The following is a 12,130-nucleotide window of genomic DNA, read 5'->3' on the forward strand; positions in this document are numbered from 1 at the left end:
TCACAGGCTGTTTTAGATAATGAAATTAAATAGCAAGCATTTCTTAACATGTAAATGGATTATATACCAGAAGATATTTTACTGGTTGGTCACAATACAGACCATACTTTCTTTAAGAAACCATGTTATACATAGCTTTTAGATCATAGGCTAGCCCTTCATTTTGACCGTGATGTCAAAAAGGGGTGGTCCATCACCCTTATAGAGCTTGCAAATATTATTTGTTAATATTTATCATTTTTAAAAAATATATGAAACTTGTTAAATCTTAAAAATTAAATCTTTCTCTCTATGTCTCTGTCTCTCTCTCTCACATACACACATGCTTTTCCAGCCTCTCTTGAAGACTAAGCCTGCATTCCTACACAACAAATGAAGTAGCAAATACAGTCATCTGACGGGGGTTAAAAACCACCTCTTTGGAGACTTTACCACAGAACCCTACAATTTTGTTTTCTCTTGCACCTAGCTGCTTAACAGTTTTATTTTTGGTTATTTTATGAAAACATGTATTTGGAAAATGTCAGGTTGGGTGTATTCTGCAAAGATAAATGGTAAGAGAGTTGTTTGAAGATATTTGATGGATGCAAGGGTGATGAATTTGAAATTGTCACTGGAGAATTGGGAAAAGGACTGTCATTGTAGAGGTGGTAGAGACTTTATAGAATCATTGGTACATATTTAAGAGAACTTGATTGCTCTTTTGTGAGTGATATTTTTTGATCCTCATGATGTATTTTTCTACCGTTATTATTCTTTCTAGTAATATTTGTCTTGAAACCTAACCACTGCATGCAATAATTTTTAGAAATGAGACATGTTTGGATTACAAATGAGATAGCAGGAATAGATTCCCTATCATTCTAGTAGGCTTGGATATACCCCCTTGCCTTCTGTTGCCTGTAAATCCTCTGCAGGACTTCATTCTTCATTCCCTCCTTAACTGTTGTTGGTTGTTTCCTTGGGCTAGAAAGAATATTATCAGATTTACATTTCAGAAACCAAACAAAAAAGTAAAAAACTTAGATTGTATTGTAGAGTGTGGGTTAGAGGGAGTTAAGATTGGAGGAAGGAGATTGTATATTCAGTAGGAACTTTAAATATGGGGATCACGAGACAGGTGTGGACTGGATATATACATTTGGGAATCATTAGCAACAAGTAGAGGTTAATGCTGGAAGTAGAGTGCCTGTTAAGAACAGAAGAGAAGGGGCGCCTGAGTGCTCAGTCAGTTAAGCATCTGCCTTCGGCTCAGGTCGTGATCTCAGGGTCCTGGGATCGAGTCCCGCATCGGGCTACTTGTTCAGTGGGGAGTCTGCTTCTCCTTCTCCCTCTGTCCTTCCCCCAACTCTTGTTCTCTCTCTCAGATAAACAAATAAAATCTTAAAAAAAAAAAAAAAAGAACAGAAGAGGAGTAGAATGAAGTCGTGGGAAAAGTGACATTGAGGAGGTAGCTCTAAGAGTAGGAACTAGCAGACACTGCAAAAAGGTCTGAGGGGTAGGAAAGGAATCCAGAAATAAAATCTCCCTGTAAGCTAGAGGGAGAATTTTAAGGAGGAAGGAGTGAAAAATAAGCTGAGTGAATGAGAGAAGTTCAGCAAACCAGGAATTAAGAATTCACATTTGGATTTGTCAGCTTAGGAGGTGATTCCTATGCTGATTATAAAATGTTTAACTTCTAGGACATGAGGATTTAGTAAACCTTTGGCCATCTGTGTGAATTTGTTAATGTGAAAAGAATGGAATCTTGTTTATTCTAATCCCAACCAAATATTTTTGTCACATAATAGCATCATGGAAAAAAAGAAAAACAAAAATTTTTTGATAAAAGGAAATAAATGATGAATGAATAATAAATTAATGATACTTCTAGTGAATATATGAAGTTATCATCTAAACCGGGATGCTTTTAAGAAGGAAAGGGATAACTATGAATAATTATAATAAGTATGAATCTCATCTATCCCAGGTAATCAAGGAGGAATGCTCACCTTGGTTATAGCTCAGGTTTATTCAGTGCTAGCTATGTGCCAGACACTGAGATGAGTTCTTTACCAGTTCATATGATTTAATGACTAAGGTTTTGGTTGCCAACATTAATAATTCTGTCTTTGTATGTTTTGCATTTACTGACAAAAATGCTATATATAGTTTTGATGACCTTATAGAACTTAACTCTTTATTTAACAAAAACCCCACAAAATTTGGTAAATACCGTATACCAAATTATGTCCTAGGGAATGGAGAAATGAAGATGATTAATACATGATTCTCATTGCTAATGATCTACCAGTGTAATTGAGAGAATCTGAGAACAAAATTCAGTATAATGTGGTAAGGTGTCATGATGATAGTGTAGTTTGTGAAGGCCACAACTTGTATTTTATACATTATGTCCTGTCTTTTTTAAAGTTAAATTTATAGTGTATTTGAACTTTGTAAGGTAGAGTTTGCTTTTTGTTAAAAAAAAAGAAAAATTCACTAATGGAAAAGACAAGGTATAGCCAATTGTATGTTTAAGTGGGGTTTTCTCTACCATGGAAACTATGTTCTGTGTATGTGCACACTGTGTGTGTGTGTGAGAGAGAGAGAGAGAGAGAGGGGGAGGGAGGGAGAGAGAGAGATCAGTTCTATATCACAAAGGGATACATTTCCATATCTATAATGTAATTTTAGCCACACTCAAGCTATATTCTGTGAAGGGTCTGGCATATTTCTCTGACACATCTGGTAGATATGTGTGGCATTAATTAGCATAGGTATTGCTATAAATGACATGTCAGTCCAGGACAACAAAAAGTATTTGTTGCTGATGTCAATCATTCATCCTTTGTCAGTTCAAAAGGCTTCCCTAAAGGAATGAACATTGATCTTCACTGATCCAAAATACAGCAAAATCATTTCTCTGTTCTAGAAACAAAAGTGGAACTACCTATGTTTGAAAAGCCATATGGAGATATTCATACAGAAAGTGCACGTTTATAAATTTGAGTAGTAAGACTGTTAAATTAGATCAAGATTAATTGAATCTTTTGAAAAGAAAACAGTTTTCTGTAATCCTAATCTAGTCTTGAGTGTTTTCTTCCTTGGAGCTTTAATTTTTGGTAGCCCAATTTGTATTTTTGTTTCACCTTGAAATAATTTTGAGGTATGCCAAGTAAATGATTGCAAGTATCCCTTACAATGATTAAAAACAAAGGTGATCACACACGTATCAATCCATGACTATATTGATGGCTTAAAGAGGTACTCTTCTGTCTACATATATCTGTTTTTTTTATTTGGCTATTCTGATAGAGATATCGATTGACTTTGTTTACTATAATCCCATCACATTTATCTTTTTGTAATAATAATCACAAGTGTAATACTCTTAAATTTCTAAGCAAAAACTGGCTTTAAAAAAGGACATATTCCCCCCAAAACATCTATATTTTATTTCCAATTTTTCTCCAAAAGCTCCCCCTACATTCTAATTTATTATTTAATGGAAAGCAATATGAATGACTTTAAGATAAGGCAAGAGAGTGTGGTCTAGGATATGGTACAGTTGAAGACATTTATCTTAATATTTCATTTTAATGAGGCAGAAAATATCCATTATTAGAAAACTATAATTTGATAAAATTTGTAGAATACAATTAATTCTCTTAAAATTATGAATGTTCATACCACCAAAGGGCAGATAACCACATGTCACACTTCTGTGTCCTTGTAAAGGTAGTATGTGTTACATTTTTATGTCTTACAGATTTGCTAGAGAATTAACATGAAATGGGATTTAGGATGTACCCATGTTATATCCTTTAATTTGATCAACATGCTTTGTTTAAATAGCAGTTCCTAACCTTTGTACCATCTTTAAAATTTTTACTCCAGGTCTCTTGCCCTGCCTACAGATCCTCTGCTATCTGTTTCTGGTCTGTCTCATGCTTTTGAAATCATCTTTTTTTATTATTCCATTAAAATTTTTAAAAATGGATTTTCCTTTACACTTTTCTAATCATCCTGTAATTCTTTAGCTCTAAGACATTAAAATGAATGAGTAAAAATATTTGATACCTAATCGTCTCTGCCAGTCCATTCAAACTCATGGATTTGCAAAATTATGTTAAAGTCTTTTAAAAATACATTTGAGTAGGCTTTTGTAGTCATTTGGATTTTGAATATTAATTTTCTCTTGCTATGCTGCTTAGCCATAAAAATGAAAAAGAAGATAGATGTGGGTTTCTTTTAGTGGTGTTAATTTAAAGTACTTCATTTATTTATTATAATATTCAACAATGGCAATTCTTATTTTCTCTGTTCACATCAGATCCAACAGAAAATAATGAGAAGCCCCCACCCACCAGCACAGTAAGAAAAAGTTTGATGCATTTTGGAATAATTGATTAAAAGTATAATTTCCCCCTAGATCAAACAAATAATAGAAGTCTGTTGAAGCTTTGTCCTGACCTATTCTGGAAGTAGAAGAATACCCTGGAGAAAGGAGCATTGTAAGCACAAAGAATAAGACTCCTCAATCCTGGGAAAGAAAATTAAAGTCTAACCCTCCAAATGTAAGTCATCTGTACTCTATTTTCCATCCCTCAGTTTTTGTGGCTGTTCAGGTATTAGTAGAAAAATATGTGATAAAAATATTTGGATTTTTTTTCTGTATAAAATATACAGATGTTTTGGTTGGTAACTTTAAATTCCTATTTGTGTTAACATTTTCTAAATAGTAACATAAGTTAATGCTTTGCAATAATAATATTTAATGTAAAATGGATTATTTTTAATTTTATCTTCTGGAAGAGAACTGTTACAAATTTTGAGAGTATTCTGATGAAAAGAAGGTAACTTGCTTTGATTTAATATCTGCAATTGTGCCATCATAATCCCTTTTTGCTCTAAACTTTCTTTTCTTTTATATTTCTTTATATCTGAGAATAAGACTATCTTAATAAATCTATTTAAATCCACCTTCCCGTAAGAGAGACATTAAGTCCTTTTTTTTCACTTTGCATAGTGAAACTGAATTGGAATGAATTTGTATCCATAATCCACTATAAAAATATATAAATTTTGTCAGCTTAGTGTACTTGGAAAGACTGATCCCCTATCTTGTTAGAAAGAACTTAAAAGATGTGTTTTTGTGATTATATAGAAAGACAGAATTCAGTTGCTGTTTAGAAATTGGTAGAAAGAATGATAATCAAAGGCAATACTTGTTTTAGGAAAATTATTTGGAAGAAATTTCTTGGCAATCACGACTTTTATCTGAAAAGTTACTTAGTGCATCATCCTGGTGATAAGGCACTTGATATGTAATATAGTGGCTTAACTGCCAGAAATTTGACTTTTGCTTAACAGTTGATAACCCTTTTCATTCTTTGGTGAAAGAATCGGTGAAAGAGTATTGTTTTGATTTTTAAAAGTCTGAACCATGAAAATCAATACTTACTAGAGTTGAATACAACCAAATTATACATTTCCCCACCCCAATTATCTTAAAAATTGAAACATGAATTTTTGTAGGTTTTGAATGTGATATTCTTATTGATACAGCATCTGACAAAGTTGTCAAAGTAGTCTGCAGTAAGAAATCTTCATAATTTCTAGGTTCACATTTAGTCTTTTGTTTAGAACGTCTGATAGAGCCTTGAAACTCTGTGGCCATTCCTGACAGTCTATAGTTGTGAGTTAGGATTTTTTAATTTAGCAGAAACCATGTATAAAAAAAAAGAAACTTTTGGTTATGGTCTTAGATACTTAGTTCTAAATTTTTCTATCATTGAACTTGATAGAGATGCCTTGGAGAAACACTACAAACATTATTATTCCTTTCACTGATATGAAACAATTGCTCCTCATTTATAACTTTAATATCTGTTATTGAAAAGTATGACAAAACTTTTAAGAAGTTATTTAAATTTGATGAGTGAGTAGTGAATTCTTATTTACAAGTTTGAGGTTGATGAAGGATTGGAGAATGTTATTGTTTACAGAAAACTTTTGCTGATCCTCTGCTCTACAGCAATGCAAATAAAGTATAGCAACAGTAACATGGTTGAATCCCATAAACATAATGTTGAGTAAAAAAACCCTAAAACATGTATGTATGATTTCTTCTTTATAAAGTTCCAAAACTAGACTACAGTGTTTAGGATGCAAGAAATGATTACAACAAAATTAAAGATAATAGTTAAATTCTAGGTAGGTGATAGAAATTGGGGAGGAGTTTCTAGGAGCTTCTGGTGTGTCAGCTACATTCAGTTTTTTCACTAGGCTGGTGTTGCATGGATATTTATGCTATGAAAAGCCATTAATGAAAAGCTAGGTGTGTCTCTGCTAATATCAGGTATAAGGCAAGGATGTCCTTACCATTCCTATTTAATATTATACTGGAATATACTTAATATTATACTGGAAATCCTAGCTAAGGTAGTAAGATAAGAAAAGGAAATAAAAGGCATATAGATTGGGAAGGAAGAAATACAACTATTTGCAGATAACATGATTGTCTATTAAAAAATCTCAAAGAATCAACCAAAGAAAACCTCCTGTAACCAATAAATGATTTTAACAAGGTTGCAGAAAACAAGATTAATATACAAGTCAGTTGCTTTCCTATGTACCAGCAATGAACAACTGGGATTTGAAATTAAAAATACATAAAGTTTTTTTACCATTATATTAGCACCAACAAACCTGAAATCCAGGTATAAATCTAATTATATGTATATATATAATATAAATTAGGAAAACTACAAAATTCTGATTAAAGAAAATCAAAGATCTAAATAAATGAGGAGATATTCCATGTACCTGGAAAAACATACACAATATATGATTATTATAATGTCATGTCTTCCTTTCTTGAGCTATATATTCAACATAATCCCAATAAAATCCCAAAAAGTTATTTTGTGAATATTGTTAAACTGATTCTTAAGTTTATGTGAAAAGACCAAAGACCATAAATAGCCAATATAATATTTTTTTAAAACATTTTTATTTTATTTTTTTAAAGATTTATTTATTTATTTGAGAGAGCGAGAATGAGAGAGAGAGAGTACATGAGAGCGGGGAGGGCCAGAGGGAGAAGCAGGCTCCCCGCCGAGCAGGGAGCCCGATGCGGGACTCAATCCCGGGACTCCAGGATCATGACCTGAGCCAAAGGCAGTCGCTTAACCAACTGAGCCACCCAGGCGCCCCAGCCAATATAATATTAAAGAAGAGCAAAGTTAGAGGACTACGCTCCCTGACTTCAAGACTTCGTATAAAGCTACAGCGATCAAGACAGTATGATATTGATGAAAGAAGAGACAGATCATTGGAATGTAAAAGAGAGCCCAGTAATAGACTTCACAAGTATAATCAACTGATGTTTGACAAAGGTACAAAGGCAATTCAATGGAGAAAGGACAGTCTTTTCAAAAGTGGTACTGGAACAATTGGACATTCATATGCAAAAAAATCTAGACTCAAAACTTTTACAAAAATAAATTCAGGGTGGGTCATGGAGCTAACTGTAAAATGCAACATTATAAAACTGTTGGAAGATAACATAGAAGAAAATCTAAGTGGCCTTGAGTTTGGAGATGATTTTTTAGATAAAATGGCAAAAGCACAATTCATGAAAGAAAAAATTGAAAAATTGGACTTCAATAAAATGAAAAACTTACACTCTGAGGAAAACGCTGCTAAGAGAATGAAAAGACAAGTCACAGACTGGAAGAATATATTTATAAAACACATGTCTGATAAAAGACGTGTATCTAAAATACACAGAGAACTCAACAATAAGAAAGCACATAATTCAGCTAAAAAGTGAAGTTTTAGAGTTAATGAAAGAAGATACAGAGATGGCAAATAAGCGTATGAAAAGATGCTCAACATTTATTTCACTAGGGAATTGCGAATTAAAACAATGAGATACCACTACATACCTATTAGAATGGCTAAAATCCAAAACACTGACCATACCAAATGCTGTTAGGGATGTAGAGCAACAAGGACTCTGATTCATTGTTGGCAGGAATGCAAAGTGATATAGCCGCTTTGGAAAACAGTTTTGCAGTTTACTATGAAGCCAAACATGTATACAATACTTACCATGTAATCTAGCTATTGCACTACTCGGTAATTACCCAAATGAGTTGAAAACTTACGTCCACATAAAAATTTGCAGAACAATGTTTATAAAAGCTTTATTCCTAATTGCACAAACTTGGAAGCCACCAGGATGTCCTTCAGTTCGTGAATGAATAAACTAGCTGTGATACATACATTCAATGGACTATTCAGTGATAAAGAGAAATGACCTATTAAGCCACAAAAAGACATGGAGAAACATAAATGAATGTTACTGAGTGAATGAAGCCATCTGTAAAGGCTGCATACTGTATGATTCCAACTATATGACATTCTGGAAAAGGCAAAACTATGGAGACGAAGAAAAGATCAGTGGTTTCCAGGGTTGTGGGGAGGGACTGATGAATAGGTGGATTTTTTTAATTTTAATTTTTATTGTTTTTTTGAATAGGTGGATCTTTAGAGTAGTGAAACTGTTCTGTATAGTAATGTAAGGGTGGATACGTGACATTATGTACGTCAAAGAGCTGTACAACACTAACAGTGAACCCTAGTGTGAACTCTGTACTTTAGTTAATAACAGTGTTTTAATATGAGTTCATCAGTTATAGAAAATGTACCATGCTCTAATGCAAGATGTTAATAATAGTAGAAACTTTATGTATTCTGCAGATAGGGAAGAGAATGCATATGGGAATTCTGTACTTTCTGCTATAGTTCTCTGTAAATATAAAACTGCTCAAAAAATTTTAGATAATTTTTTGCAAGTCTAATATAATTTAAAAAATTAAAAAGCAGTCTCAATGATTCTGTTAATTAGAATTCTGAGAAAAAGTAAGATAATTTCAGATTTGATCTATCGACACTGAATATTCAAAATTAAAAACATATAATTTAAAATCAATATTTTGTGATCTCACAAAGCAGTGTGTTTTATTTGGGGGAACTGCTAATGTCCATAAAGGGAGTCTTCTATACTTGAATACATTTAGTAACTTTTTATGACAATTTATTTATTTAGCGTAAACTTGTATTTAAGATAGACATTTCAGTTTTGATTTTAAAAATATTTTTTTCATTAATATAACCCAACCTCATTCTGTAATAATGAAATACTCATCTTTATTAAGTTGTTCATAGCTTCTTTCCTTACATTTTAATGCATTTTATGCAGTGGTCTATCATCCTCAGAAATGCTTTTTTACTTAAGTGGGACTTTAATTTGTTAATTTTAACATTAGTATGTTGTAAAAGAAATGGAAAACACAGATGCTCTTTGTATTCGTTTTTTGAATACAAATTTTCAAATACAGATTCAGTTTAAAAATACCAGATACAGACTTTTTCCTAGTCCCTTTTTAATTTTTCTTTCCTTTCTTCTTTCTTCCCCTCTTCCTCTTTTTCCTTTCTACTTTCTCCTTTCTCTCTCAGTATATTCTATTGTTTAATTTCTCAAGGAGTGAATATAATCTTATTTAACTAGTTGACATTAACAGAAACCAGGAATTTATTATTCATAAAAAATGAAATAGAAAAATCCCCCTTTTCTTCAGATTCTGGATATAGCTAGGCTCAACACAAATGTCTAGGGAGAATGCATCTGTTGCTATTGCATTTTTTTTTTTTTGTTTCTCTGAAAACTTGGCATTTGTAATATATCTATGATTTTGATTTGTCTTGGCCAAAACCCAGATTACCAAGGAATTACATTTTGAACATATTCAACTAAGAATTATCTTTGTAGCATCTTTTCCTTTGCCATATTGAAATTTTGGGAATAAAATCAGATTTTGTTTCAGAAACCAGCTATGTTTCTTCATAGTGCCAGAATGATTTTTTTTTTAAGTTAAAGAGACACAAAGCAATACTTAAAATCTAAAACTTATTTTAAGCATACCATGTAGGAAAGAGTCCTATTTTTGCATTTGACAGACCTGGGTTCAAATGTTTGCTCTGCCATGTAATTTTTTATAGTGATCTTGGGTAAGTTTGGTATGTGAGGAAAAAAAAAATTTCTTTATAGGGTTAGATGAAGATCAAATCACCAAACACAAAAAATACCTGCACATAGCTGGTACTTAATTAATGGTAGTGGTCTCTGTCTTGCTTATTTTCATATATGTAGAAGTGTGTGTATCAATAAATGTGTATGTATGTTTATATGTATGTATGTGTTTATATACATATATGTATATTTATCTCTGTGTTTCTCTTTCTCTATATCCATCTATGTAGCTCTATCTCTATATACAGTAATGTGCAATATGTAGTCATTTATTTCACTTGTTAAGTTCTGAAGCAGAGCATTCTTCTGGAAAGGATGTAGTTCTGGAATTTAGGAAATACGAATTCTGTCACCACATGGAAATATTTAAAGACTTATTATTTCTTTGTATCCTAGTATTTCCATAACTTTATATTAATCTACCTAGAATGTTTGTAATGTTTTAAAAGATCGAAAGAATATGTTTCCTTTATAAATACCCAGCAGACAACAGAAGAATTCTTTTTAAATCTCATTCAATGTGTAATTCAGAGAATGATGTATTAGTACATCTTGACTGGAGTTCAAAAAGATGTGCATTGGTCAGTTTGAGAAGAATATGGAAAATAAAATAACTTATTAATATCTGAAAAGAGACATGTCAGTTTTAACAAGACAAAAAAATGCAAGGTGGGAGTTGAGTCTTTCTGCAAAATAGACATTTACTATGATTTAGTTTTCACTAAATAGCAAGGCACCAGTTTCTTGAGGCAGCTCTTTGTACAACTGTCTCCATAACTGATCTGTATCTTTGTAGAGTAGAAATGCAACAAAATAAAGTGTTAACTCTCCATATTCTCTTACAATAATGTAGACTTTTTAATAAAAGCAACTGTTAATATCTTAAGAAAGTAGCTCATATATCTTGCCTGAATATCTTACCTGAAGTTGTGTCTTGTGACTTCTGAATGACTACCTTAAATCTTAACTAATAGCTGCTCTCAGACCCTCAAAGAAGGGTTGTAACAAAGAACAATGCTTAAAGAGGCAGGAGTGAAATTTTATCAGGCTAAGTATTTAGAATGAAAGCCTGACCTGCTGTTTTGAAGTGATTATTATTTTTTTAAAAAAGCAAAAAAACTAGTTCAAACTTGTTTTCCCTATACCTCTTTATATTTTAAAGACAAGATGGTGAGAGCAAAACTTGTTTAACCCAAAGTGGTTGGTAGCCTCCAAATCCATTTGAAAGACCAGTTAGTGACACATTGAATCCACTTCCAAGTTAATGATGCAAAATTATATCTGGGACAAGGGCCTCAGTATTCCTGGGATGAATACCTTCTTTTAGTGGGTCTGTCAATGATCTAGTTTTGTAGAGTTGACAGTTCTCCCCATGCAACCACTATTACTTATGTGCTCCATTTTGATTATAGCCCTGTGGAACAACATAAAGGAGCAACAAAGTGGTCTTGGATCAGGTATCAAAGAATAGTTTGAAGGTGTATGTTCTCCACAGATAGGATCTAAAGGTCATTTCTGCTGGACTTTCTTAAATGTTTAATGATTTTATTATTGAACAACTTAAATGACTGAAATTCTCTTTTGGCAAATCAGAGTATACCTTTTTTTTCTATACATGGGCCATATTTTAGGTTTGTCCAAAAGGCATTACATTTATTAGGACTTAATACTTTTACCTAAAGTAAACATCCATCAGCCATGTCAGATAACTCAAGCTATATGAAAACATTTGTTAATCTGCTGATCTGGGCAAATTTGTTAAGAATGCTTTTCACTAAAACATATTTTAAGTATTCTCTTTGCTCCAGAATCCAAAGTGATAGCTTTCTTTAAGATTTTTATTTTAAAATATTGTAAACATTCAGAAAAGAACACAGTAGGCACCCACATATCCAAATTGGACATGTTAATATCTTGTTATATTTCTTCAGATTTCACTCTTTTTAAGAAATACAATACCACAAATATAGTAAAAGCTATGTGCTTTCATCCTGTTCCTTTTTCTCTCTCTAAAGGTATTTACTACACTGAAGTTGGTGTTTATCT

The 12,130-nt window shown here is 32.3% G+C and overlaps 1 protein-coding gene across 1 annotated transcript in view; it reads left to right on the forward strand.

The window, feature by feature from the left end:
• Window positions 1-12,130, forward strand: part of FOXP2 (forkhead box P2) — a 544,046-nt gene that overhangs the window by 62,432 nt on the left and 469,484 nt on the right. The window contains exon 2 of the mRNA XM_035020960.1: window positions 4,415-4,559. The gene's annotated coding sequence lies outside the window, so the exon portion shown is untranslated. The remainder of the gene's footprint in view (window positions 1-4,414; window positions 4,560-12,130) is intronic.

This window comes from Mirounga leonina, unplaced genomic scaffold (assembly GCF_011800145.1).
Source record: "Mirounga leonina isolate KUSES-001 unplaced genomic scaffold, KU_Mleo_1.0 Mir_174, whole genome shotgun sequence".
Classification (NCBI taxonomy): Eukaryota; Metazoa; Chordata; class Mammalia; order Carnivora; family Phocidae; genus Mirounga; species Mirounga leonina.